Raw genomic sequence first — 12,839 nt, 5'->3', positions numbered from 1 at the left:
AAAGACGGTTAGGTCGACTATGAATATAGATGATCCTAAAGAACCTTGGTCCGTACAGGACATAATGTTTCAAGGCCTAGGCCCTAAGAAGAATAGAACCTTTCCTATCCATAGAAACATCTAACCTCATTAAAAAAAAGAATGGAAAAATCCTGATAGGAAAACAAGTATTCCCAAATTTCTCAAAAGAAAGTATCCTTTTGAGGACAAGGCATGCAAGGACTGGGACAACATCCCTAGACTTGACGCTCCAGTAGCCAAGATTTCAAGGAAACACTCCCTTCCCTTTGAAGATCTAGGGTCCTTGTCTGACCCTATGGATAGGAAGGCCGACTTCTATCTTAAAAAGACCTGGGAAGCCTCTATGGGGGCTTTTAAACCAGGCATTGCAACCACTTGTGTGACTAGATCCCTGAAAATCTGGCTCGCACAATTGGATTTACATTTAAAAGACAAGACCCCTCGGGATCAGATCCTAGCCTCCCTTCCAACACTTTCCAAAGCCGCAGATTTTTTGGCAGACGCCTCAGTAAATGCTGTACGCCTTTCCGCCAGATCAGCGGCCTTGTCAAATTCTGCTAGAAGAGCTATCTGGCTAAAAACCTGGAATGGGGACACCAGATCCAAAGGGAAGCTGCGTTCTAGTCCCTGCTCAGGAGATTACCTTTTTGGGTCCCCACTTGATGACCTGCTGGAAAAAGCATCAGATAGTAAGAAGGGGTTCCCTGCGCAAACAAGGCAATCAAGAGATTCCTTTCGTCCCAAAGGGCCTAATAACAAAAGACCTAACCCTAGGGGACAGGACTTTAGACCTTCAAGATTTACTAGGAAGAATAAGTCCTTTCTCTTCAGGCCCCAGAAGGACCCTAAAAATGGGGACCAACAATGACGCCACAGGACCTACAGTGGGGCGTCGGCTTTCCCTATTTTTCAAGGATTGGCAAAAGATATCAGCGAATCCTTGGATTTATAAAAACTGGGTCCTTACTAGAGTTCAGATCGCTTGCCCCAGACAGATTTTTTTCCCACAAGGGCCCTAGGGAGCCCGGACCAACAGAAGATCCTAGAAATAGAAGTTCTGTCACTCATAAAAAAAGGAGTCCTAATCCAAGTTCCAAGCATAGACAGGTCAGGGCTTTTATTCCCCTCTCTTCCTTGTGAACAAACCAGGAGGCAAACACAGGGTCATTATAAACCTAAAAAAATTAAACCTTTATCTGACCTACAAAAAATTCTGCATGGAGATCTTCGCATCAACTATAAATCTCCTCTCCAGAGATTGTGTGATGGCCTCAATAGGCCTAGAGGATGCTTACTATCACGTACCCATATGTCATCATCAAAGATACCTAAGGGTAGCAGTGACACTCAACGGGTCTGTAATTCACCTACAATACAGAGCCCTCCCCTTTGGCATCTCACAAGCCCCAAGGGTATTTTCGAAACGGATAGCGTAAATGACCTCTTACATCAGGATGAACGACATTTTCCTGATACCATATCTGGACGGTTTCCTGTTGGTTGCAGAAACTTCTCAAACCTTGACCCTACGGATACAAATAGTCCGAGATATACTAACAAAATTAGGATGGAACATAAATTTAAAAAAATCAAATTTAAACCCATCCAAAAGATGTGTATTCTTAGGAACCCTGCTGGACTCCTCCAAGCAGATGTCCTTCCTTCCAGAAGAAAAATCGGTCCCCTGATAAGCAGGATATCAGAGAGCTACCTGAGCCATATGACATCTTTCAGGAAAGCTATGTCAGTCCTGGGCCTCATGACATCATGCATCCCAGCCGTACTATGGGCTCACTTCAGATCCAGGCCACTACAGTGGGACATTTTAAATCAATGGGACAGGAGCAGTCTCTCCTTAGACCAACCCTTACACATCTCTTCCGCAGCAAGGCTGTCCCTCAGATGGTTGTTGAACAGGGAGAACCTCATGAGGGGGATCCCATGGCAGTTAACCCCTACACTCAACATGACCACAGATGCGAGTCCTTGGGGGTGGGGAGCCCATTACGACTCCTCACTTCTTCGGGGTCAGTGGGACCAGCAGACCGCTTAAAGATCCTCTAACTTCAGGGAACTGGCAGCAGTTCTTCAGGCCTTGAAGAGATCCATACATGCAGTCTCAGGTCAGCACTTGAAAATATATTCAGACAACACGACCACAGTATCTTATATAAATCAGCAGGGGGATACGAGATCGGCCTCGCTGATAGACTTATCCTCACAGATATTTTCTCTAGCAGAACAACACCTATTGACTCTATCAGCTGTTCATCTGAAGGGAAAGGACAACCAGGTAACTTCCTAAGCCGAGAAAGGCTTCACCAATCAGAGTGTTGCCTGAATACAACAGTATTTCAGGAAATCATCCTCAAATGGGGAACCCAATCAATAGACCTATTTGCGTCCAAGGAAAACCGAAAAACCCAGAGATTCTTCCCCCTAAACCCTTTAGACCACCCAACAGCAATAGACGCATTCTCCCAGTTTTGGAGTCGAGAGAGGATACGCCTTTCCCCTCCCCCCTGAACCTCCTCCCAAGAGTAATAAAAAAGGTCAGAGAAGACAGGGCCAGTGTGATACTAATAGCCCCCTTCTGGCTAAAGAGACCATGGTTCACGTGGTTAAGAAAAATGTCTTCACACCAACCATGGGTTCTCCCAAACATGTCAGACCTTCTATATCAGGGCCCAGTAATACACCCCGACCTTCAGAAACTCCATCTGACAGCCGGGAAACTGAAAGGATAATCCTTAGGCAAAGAGGATTCTCAGAATCGGTCATCTCCACCCTACTAGCCAGTAGAAAACCGATTACCTCAAAAATATATCTGAGGTCATGGAAGGCATTCTTGAATTTTGCAGGCAGGGATATTAATCCTTTAACCAAACCAGATATGCCCTTAATATTGGATTTCCTCCAGGCAGGATTAAATAAAAACCTTAGGCCTACTACGTTAAAGGTTCAGATTTCTGCTTTAAGTTCCTTCTTCAATTCCAAATTAGCAGAACACCCCTGGATTAAGAGATTCCTAACTGCCTCCTGCAGACTTAAACCCCAGATAAGATCCCCAGTTCCTCCCTGGGACTTAAACCTTGTTCTCCAGGCTTTGATAAAACCACCTTTTGAACCAATAGACTCTCTCCTTGAAAATGCTGACACTCAAAATGACATTTTTGGTAGCCATTACATCAGCCCGTAGAGTGAGTGAGATTCAGGCCCTCTCTGCCTTTCCTCCACATACCCTGCTGCTAGATGATAGTCATCCTAAAAACCTTACCAGAATTCCTTCCTAAAGTGGTCTCTCCCTTTCACTTAGACCAAGATATTGTCCTTCCCTCTTTTTGTGATTCCCCAAAAAATCAGAGGGAACAACAGTTTAACTGCCTAGATGTAAGAAGATGCCTAGTCCAGAACCTAAAGATTACCCAGGATCTGTGATCCTCAGAAAACTTGTTTGTCCAGTTTCAGGGTCACAACAAAGGTTCGGCAGCCAGTAAAGCCACTATAGCGAGGTGGATCAAGCAGGCCATACAATTAGCCTACATAAATCAGAAGCTTAAAGAGGCTCTGTCACCAGATTTTGCAACCCCTATCTGCTATTGCAGCAGATAGGCGCTGCAATGTAGATTACAGTAACGTTTTTATTTTTAAAAAACGAGCATTTTTGGCCAAGTTATGACCATTTTTGTATTTATGCAAATGGGGCTTGCAAAAGTCCAAGTGGGCGTGTTTAAAGTAAAAGTCCAACTGGGCGTGTATTATGTGCGTACATCGGGGCGTTTTTACTACTTTTACTAGCTGGGCGTTCTGACGAGAAGTATCATCCACTTCTCTTGAGAACGCCCAGCTTCTGGCAGTGCAGACACACAGCGTGTTCTCGAGAGATCACGCTGTGACGTCACTCACAGGTCCTGCATCGTGTCAGACGAGCGAGGACACATCGGCACCAGAGGCTTCAGTTGATTCTGCAGCAGCATCGGCGTTAGCAGGTAAGTCGATGTAGCTACTTACCTGCAAACGCTGATGCTGCTGCAGAATCAACTGTAGCCTCTGGTGCCGATGTGGCCGACACGATGCAGGACCTGGGGCAGGAAGTGAGTGACGTCACAGCGTGATCTCTCGAGAACACGCTGTGTGTCTGTGCACTGCCAGAAGCTGGGCATTCTGAAGAGAAGTGGATGATACTTCTCGTCAGAACGCCCAGCTAGTAAAAGTAGTAAAAACGCCCCGATGTACACACATAATACACGCCCAGTTGGACTTTTACTTTAAACACGCCCACTTGGACTTTTGCAAGCCTCATTTGCATAAATACAAAAATGGTCATAACTTGGCCAAAAATGCTCGCTTTTTAAAAATAAAAACGTTACTGTAATCTACATTGCAGCGCCTATCTGCTGCAATAGCAGATAGTGCTTGCAAAATCTGGTGACAGAGCCTCTTTAAGCCCCCAGAGTTTTTCGGAGCTCACTCCACCAGTGCCGTGTCCACTTCATTGGCAGAGAGAGCAGACGCATCCCTAGACCAAATATGTAAGGCTGCCACATGGAGTTCTCCTCACACCTTCTTTAATCCCTTAAAGGGAATGTGCTGCCATCAAAACATGTTTTTTTTTTTTTAATTAAACAGTTAGTGTATAGGTGATTAAACATTGTTCTAATTTTTTTTTTTTTTTTCACGAGTCAGGAAATATTATAAATTGGATTCAATTTATAATATTTCCCAGCACTGGTCACTAGATGGAGCCATTCCCAAAATTGCAGCATTGCATGTGGTAAAGCAACCACATTGCTTTATGCTGCAAAATTGGGTAAAAATCCCTCGCTCTAGTGAGCTCTCAGAATCCCCCCCTCCTTTATCCTGGCTAGTGCCGGGATAAACGAGGGGTTTGAACGGTCTAACCTCCTACACTGTGTGTCGCCATTTTTCGAGCTAACACACAGTGTAGAAGGTTAACATACAGTAGTAAACACACTGAAACACAAACATACATAGAAATAACTTACCTGCTCCAGTCGCCGCCGCTCCCTCCGGTCCATCCGCTCCGTCTGCTGCCGCTGCTCCATGTGCACAAGTCCGGAAGCCGCGACCGGAAATAGTAATCTTACTGTCCGGCCGCGACTTCCGGTCCACAGGAAAATGGCGCCGGACGGCGCGCATTTAAAATTGAACTGCATGCGCCGTTCCCACACAGCGGCGTACATGAAAGTGGATGGAACGGGCCCCGTTCGCAGTCCCTATGGGACTGGAGCTGCCGTATTCCATGTCTGTATGTGTCGTTAATCGACACATACAGAAATGGAAAAAAAAATGGCAGCCCCCATAGGGAAGAAAAAGTGTAAAAATAAAAAAAAATAACACACAAACACACAAATTAATCCAAACGTTTTTAATAAAGCACTAACATCTTTAACATATTAAAAAAAATTTTGGGGTGACACTGTTCCTTTAAGGACGCAGCCTAGTTTTGGCCTTAAGGCTTAGAGCCCATTTTTCAAATCTGACATATTTCACTTTATGCGGTAATAACGTCGGAATGCTTAAACCTACCCAAGCGATTCTGAGATTGTTTTCTTGTGACACATTGGGCTTCATGTTCATGGTAAAATTTGGGCGATATATTCAGTGTTTATTGGTGAAAAATTGAAAAAATAGCATTTTTCAGAATTTAAATGCATCTGCTTGTAAAACAGATGGTTATACCACCCAAAACAGTTACTAGTTCACATTTCCCATGTCTACTTTAGATTGGCATCGTTTTTAGAACATTCTTTTATTTTTCTTGGACGTTACAAGGCTTAGAACATAAACAGCAATTTTTTTAAGCCTTTTTTTTAAGGTACCTCTTGAGTTCTGAAGTGGCTTTGAGGGGCCTATGTATTAGAAACCCTGATAAAACACCCCATTTTAAAAACTAGACCCCTCAAAGTATTCAAAACAGCATTTAGAAAGTTTTTTAACCCTTCAGGCATTTCACAGGAATTAAAGCAAAGTGGAGGTGAAATTTGCAAATTTCATTTTTCTTGCTGAATTTCTATTTTATTCATTTTTTTTTCTGTAACACAGAAGGTTTTACCAGAGAAATACTACTAAATATGTATTGTCCAGATTCTGCAGTTTTTAGAAATGTCCCACATGTGGCTCTACTGCGCTCGTGGAATAAAACACAAGCCCTAGAAGCAAAGAAGCACCTAGTGCATTTTGAGTCCTCTTTTTTTATTAGAATATATTTTAGGCAGCATGCCAGGTTTGAAGAGGTGTTGAGGTGCCAAAACAGTAGGAACCCCCCAATAGTGACCCCATTTTGGAAACCACACCCCTCAAGGAATTCATTTATGGTTGTTACCATTTTGACCGCACAGTTTTTTCACAGCACGTATTTGAATTGGGCTGTGAAATGAAAAAAATGAAATTTTTTCCAATAAAATGTCATTTGTGATCAAAATTTCTTATTTTCACAGGGAACAAAATACCCCATTTTGTTGCCCAATTTGTCCTTAGTGTGGCAATACCCCATTTGTGGTGATAAACTGCCGTTTAGGCCCATGAGAGGGCTCAGAAGGAAAGGAGCGCTATGTGTTTGTTGGAGTCCAGATTTTGCTGGATTGGTTTTCGGGTGCCATGTCACATTTGCAGAGCCTCAGAGGTATCAAAGCAATGGAAACCCACCAGAAGTGACCCCATTTTGAAAACTACACCCCTCAAGAAATTCATTTATGGTTGTTGTTAGCATTTTGACCGCACAGTTTTTTCACAGCACCTATTTCAATTGGGCTGTGACATTAAAAAAATGACATTTTTTCCAATAAGATGTAATTTTTTATCAAAATTTCTTATTTTCACAGGGAACAAAATACTCCATTTTGTTGCCCAATTTCTCCTGAGTGCAGCAATACCCCATTTGTGGCGATAAACTGCCATTTGGGCCCATGGGAGGCCTCAGAACGGAAGGAGCGCTGTGTGTTATTTGGAGTACAGATTTTGCTGGTTTGGTTTTCGGGTGCCATGTCACATTTGCAGAGCCCCAGAGGTATCAAAGCAATGGAAACCCACCAGAAGTGACCCCACTTTGGAAACTGCACCCCTCAAGGAATTCATTTATGGGTAATGTGACCATTTAGACCCCATAGTTTCTTCACAGAACTTATTTGAATTGGGCTGGGAATTAAAAAAATATATATTTTTTCCAATAATATGTCATTTTAGCTCAAAAATTCTTATTTTCACAAGAAATAAAATACTCCATTTTGTTGCCCAATTTGTCCTGAGTGCGGCAATACCCCATTTGTGGTGATAAACTGCCGTTTGGGCCTATGGGAGGGCTCAGAAGGAAAGGAGCGCTATTTGTTCTTTGGAGTCCAGATTTTGCTGGTTTGGTTTTCGGGTGCCATGTCGCATTTGCAGAGCCCCAGAGGTATCAAAGCAATAGAAACCAACCACAAATGACCCCATTTTGGAAACTACACCCCTCAAGGAATTCATTTATGGGTGTTGTGACCATTTTGACCCCATAGTTTTTTCACAGAACTTATTTGAATTGGGCTGGGAATGAAAACAAAATTATTTTTTTCAAATAATATGTAGTTTTGGCTGAAAATTTCTTATTTTCACAAGAAACAAAATACCCCATTCTGTTGCGCAATTTGTTCTGAGTGCCGCAATACCCCATTTGTGGTGATAAACTGCCGTTTGGGCCCATGGGAGGGCTCAGAAGGAAAGGACCACCATTTGGCCTACTGGGGATTTTCTAGTGCGAAGTCATGTATGCAGAAGCACCTGAGGTACCAGTACAGTTGAAACCCGCAAGAAGTGACCCCGTTTTAAAAACGACACCCTTAAGGCATTCATCTAGAGGTGTAGTGAGCATTTTGACCGGAGACCTACACCCCATAAACTGTAATGTGGGTTCTCCCGGGTATGGCAATACCCTACATGTGGCTGTTATCAGCTGCCTGGGCACACAGCAGGGCTCAGAGGGGAAAGACGAGGGGGGATAAGCTGTGCGGAGTGCATCAGGGTAAGTAAAATTGGGGTAAATTATAAACCAAGGGATGTATGATAAATTTTAAAACACTCTTTCATACAGAGCTCTGGTTATTCGGGACACGTGTCACATTGATATATTGTGTCATCCCTTATCGCCCTCTTATAGCAGACTTTGCACCTCTTTTGACTTTTTCCCTTCTTGCCAGTTTGGGGAACTTCTCCTGGAAAGTGTTGCCGCCCTGGTACGATGCGTGTGGCCCCGCTTCCAGAAGTATTGGGTGCCCCCCCTTCTTGGTCCCTAAAGATTAGGTTCTTGATAATCACCTCTTGAAATTCCAGGAAAGTTCCCGTCTGGCCTGCACATCGACGTAGCACGTACGCATTGTACAAAACCATCGGTATGATGTGCCCGGCCAGCTTCTTATACCAAACCGCATGGCGCTGTAGGGCTTCAGGATTTGATCTGACAAGTCCATCCCTCCCATGTATTTATTGTAGTCCAGGATGCAGTCTTGTTTGGGGGTGGCCTTTCCTTCATATATCCTAAACCTGTAGGTATACCCTGATGCACTCTCGCACAGCTTCTACATCTTCACGCCATACCTTGCCCTCTTACCCTGCAGGTACTCGCGGAATTGAACCCTCCTTTTAAAATGTACCAGGGACTCATCAATAGAAATACACTTCTCGGGGGTGTATGCTTGGGAAAACCGGGCACTGAAACGGTCTAATAGGGGTCTCTGTTTATACAAACGGTCAAAACTGGGGTCATCTCGGGATGGGCACGGCTCATTATAAGTATAATGGAAGAAGCGAAGTATTGCCTAATTTATTTATTTTTTTAGGTTCCAGTTCAGTTCTGAAGTTGCTTTGAGGGGCCCATATATTAGAAACGCCTATCAAACGCCCCATTTTAGAAACTAGACCCCTCAAAGTATTCACAACAGCATTTAGAAAGTTTATGAACCCTTTAGGTGTTTCACAGAAATTTAGAGCAAAGTAGAGGTGAAATGTAAATTTTTTTTTTTGCCAGAAAATCCTCTTTATACCATTTTTTTTATAACACAAAAGGATTTATCAGAGAAACGCAACTTAATATGTATTGCCCAGATTCTGCAGTTTTGAGAAATAACCCACATGTGGCCCTCGGGCGGTAATGGACTGAAGCACCGGCCTCCTAAGCAAAGGAGCACCTAGTGGATTTTGAGGCCTCTTTTTTATTAGGCACCATGTCCGGTTTGAAGAGGTCTTGTGGTGCCAAAACATTGGAAACCCCCCAAAAGTGACCCCAATTTGGAAACTAGACCCCTTCAGGAATCCATTGTAGTTTTCTTGGGGTGCATGCGGCTTTTTGATCAGTTTTTATTCTATTTTTAGGTGGCGTGGTGACTAAAAAACAGCAATACTGCTATTGTTTTTTTATTCTATTTTTTTTACAGCGTTCACCGTGCGCTATAAATGACATATTCACTTTATTCTGCGGGGCGATACGATTACGGCGATACCCTATGTTTATAGTTTTTTTTAATGTCTTTTGGCGTTTGCACAATAAAATACGTTTTGTAAAAAATCATTCACTTTTTGTGTTACCTTATTCTAAGCGCCAGAACTTTTTTATTTTTCAAGCAATAAAGCCGTGCGAGGACTTATTTTTTGCGTAACGAACTGTAGTTTCGATCAGTACCATTTTTCGGTACATGCGACTTTTTGATCTCTTTTTATTCCATTTTTTGGGAGGTGAAGTGACCAAACAATTGTGATTGTGGTTCGGTTTATTATTATTTTCTTTTACGGCGTTCACCGTGCGGGGTAAATAACAGAATAATTTTGTAGTTCAGGCCGTTACGGACGCGGCGATACCAATTATGTTTAGTTTATTTGTTTTTTTATTCATAATAAATGACTGATAAGGTAAAAAGGGGGATTTTTACTTTTAATACTTTTAAAACTTTTATTTTCTTATTTTTACACATCTTTTTTTTACTTTATTACTTTGTCTCACTAGGGGACTTGAGGACAGGAGGCCCTGATCGCAATTCTAATACACTGCACTACATGCATAGTGCAGTGTATTAGAACTGTCAGCTACTCACTGACAGCAAGCATAGTGGGTCCTGACATTGTCAGGACCCACTAGGCTTCCGTCTATGGCATAGCCGGATGCCATTGTTTGGTGTCCGGTTGCCATAGTCACCATCGCCGGCCGCTATCGTGTAGCAGGCCGGCGATGGCAGCTTAACCCCTAAAAAGCCGCGATCTCTATAGAACGCGCCTTTTAAGGGGTTAATCAGCGGGGACACAGCGATCGGTCCCCGCTGTAGGAGCTGTGACAGCTCTTGTATGTGTCGGGAGGACGGCCGAAACGTTCGTTAGTCCCGAGACGTACTATTAGGTCATGGAGCGCGAACGATACAGCTGCCATGACCTAATAGTACGTCCAGGAGCGGGAAGGGGTTAAACACTACCAATTACAACTGCATGCAGCCTCTGACTTGGCCTTTGGTAGAAAGGTGCTACAAGCTGTGGTCCCACCCTAAAAAAAAATATTGGTTTCTATTTTACATCTCCAGGGGTGCTGTCATAGGTGAAAGGGTAAAAGATTGATTACTTACTGGTAATCGGTTTTTCAAGAACCTATGACAGCACCCTGCTGTTACCCTCCCATGGTTCTAGCAAATGATCCTCATAAGCTGGATCGCTAACCTTAACCCTTTCACGCCGCAGCCCTTTTTCAGATTTTCATTTTCGTTTTTCCCTCCCCACATTCCAGAGGCCATAACGCCTTTATTTTTCCGTCGATATAGTACTATGAGAGCTTGATTTTTGTGGGACGAGTTGTAGTTTTTCGTAGCACCATTTATTTTGCCGTATAATGTACTAGGAAACAGGAAAAAAATTATTTGTCGGGTAGAAAATGAAAAAAACAGCGATTCCGCCATGGTTTTTTGCGCGCCATTTTTACGGAATTCACTGTACAATTAGAACAACATATTCATTTTATTCTATGGGTCAATACGATTACGCCGATACCAAATATGTGTAGGTTTTTCTATATTTTACTACTTTTACAAGTAAAAACCTAAGTGTAAAAAAGAAAATTAATTTTGTTTCGCCAAATTCCGAGAGCCGTATCGTCTCTATTTTTCCGTCGATTAAGTGGTATAAGGGCTTATTTTTTGCGGGATAAGCTGTAGTTTTTAATAATACCATTTTGGTGTAAATGTGACGGTTTTATTTCATTTTTTGTGGGAGATTAGGTGAACAAAAAATAGAGATTCTGGCGTTTACAATTTATTTTTTTTACGCCGTTCACCGTGCGGGTTAAATAATGATATATTGTGATAGTTCAGACTTTTACGGACGCGGCAATACCAATTATGTTTATTTATTTAATTTTTTACTATGCTCTAGGGGGAAAATGGGAAAAGGGTTTTTTTTTTGAACTTTTAATATTTTTATTTTTTTTACACAAAAAAAACAACTTTATTTAACTCATTTTTACATTTTTTATTAGTCCCCCTAGGGGACTTCAACCAGCGATCGTTAGATCGCTTGCACGATATACTGCAATACTAATGTATTGCAGTATATCGTATTCTGATAGTCTCCTATGAAGCCCTGCCGGAGGCAGAGCTTCATAGGAGTACCAAGATGGCAGACCTGGGGGACTTCGTCAGACCCCCAGGCAGCCGTGTGAACCAACGGCTACCCCCGATCTCGCCGCGGGGGGGCCGTTGAGACGTTACAGGAAGTCGCCCCCTGTTTTTAGTCATTTAAATGCCGCGATCTTTATTGAACGCGGCATTTAACGGGTCCCGCTCGTAACCCGGAAGTGTCGGCTGTAACACACAGCCGACACACTGGCTCTATGGAGCGGACTCAGCCCGTGAGCCCGCTCCATATTCCCACACCCGGCGTGCGCCGTATATATACGGCGGATGTCGGGAAGGGGTTAAATTTAAGCATTTCCGTAAATATTGTATATATTAGGCCTCATTTACACGAACGTAATATACGCGCGTGCGACGCGCGTGCTTTGCACGCATGTCGTACGCACCTATATTAGTCAATGGGGCAGTTTAGATGATGCGTGAATTGCGCTCAGCGCGAGTGAGCAGAAAAAAACTCACGACATGTTCTATAATCGTGCGTTTTTCGCGCACTCACGCACCCATTGAAGTCAATGGGTGCGTGAAAACCACGCATGCCGCACGGAAGCACTTCCGTGCGAACTGCGTGATTCGCGCAAGAGCTGTCAAACTCCTGAATGTAAACAGAAAAGCACCACGTGCTTTTCTGTTTACAAACATCCAAACGGAGTGTCAAATTCGAGATGAGCGCACCGAACTTCACCGGGTTCGGCCAAACTCGTTTTGACCGAAACCGGTAAAAAATGTTCGGGTACGCGACGTCAGGAGACAGTCACTGTCCACGGTGCTGAAAGCGTTAAACTGGTTCAGCACCATGGACAGTGACTTCCGCTCCGAAAATCCATGAACCTGTAAAAAAAAAAAGACGTTCTGACTTACCGATAACTCCGGTCCGGCCTCCCGGGATGACAGTTCAGTCCAAGTGACAGCTGCAGCCAATCACAGGCCAAGCACAGGCTGCAGCCAATCACAGGCTGCAGCGGTCTCATGGACTGCGGCATCATCCTGGGAGGTGGGGCCGGATGACAAGAGAGGGACGCGTCACCAAGGCAACGGCCGGGAGCCCGGACTGGGGGAAGCAGGAAGTTCTTGGTAAGTATGAAAGTCTTTTTTTATTCACAGGTTGCTGTATATTGTGTTCGGCATTCACTGTCGAGGGTGCTGAAAGAGTTACTGCCGATC

This window comes from Rhinoderma darwinii, chromosome 7 (genome assembly GCF_050947455.1).
Source record: "Rhinoderma darwinii isolate aRhiDar2 chromosome 7, aRhiDar2.hap1, whole genome shotgun sequence".
In the NCBI taxonomy this organism is placed as follows: Eukaryota; Metazoa; Chordata; class Amphibia; order Anura; family Rhinodermatidae; genus Rhinoderma; species Rhinoderma darwinii.
This window is presented reverse-complemented; position numbering follows the sequence as displayed.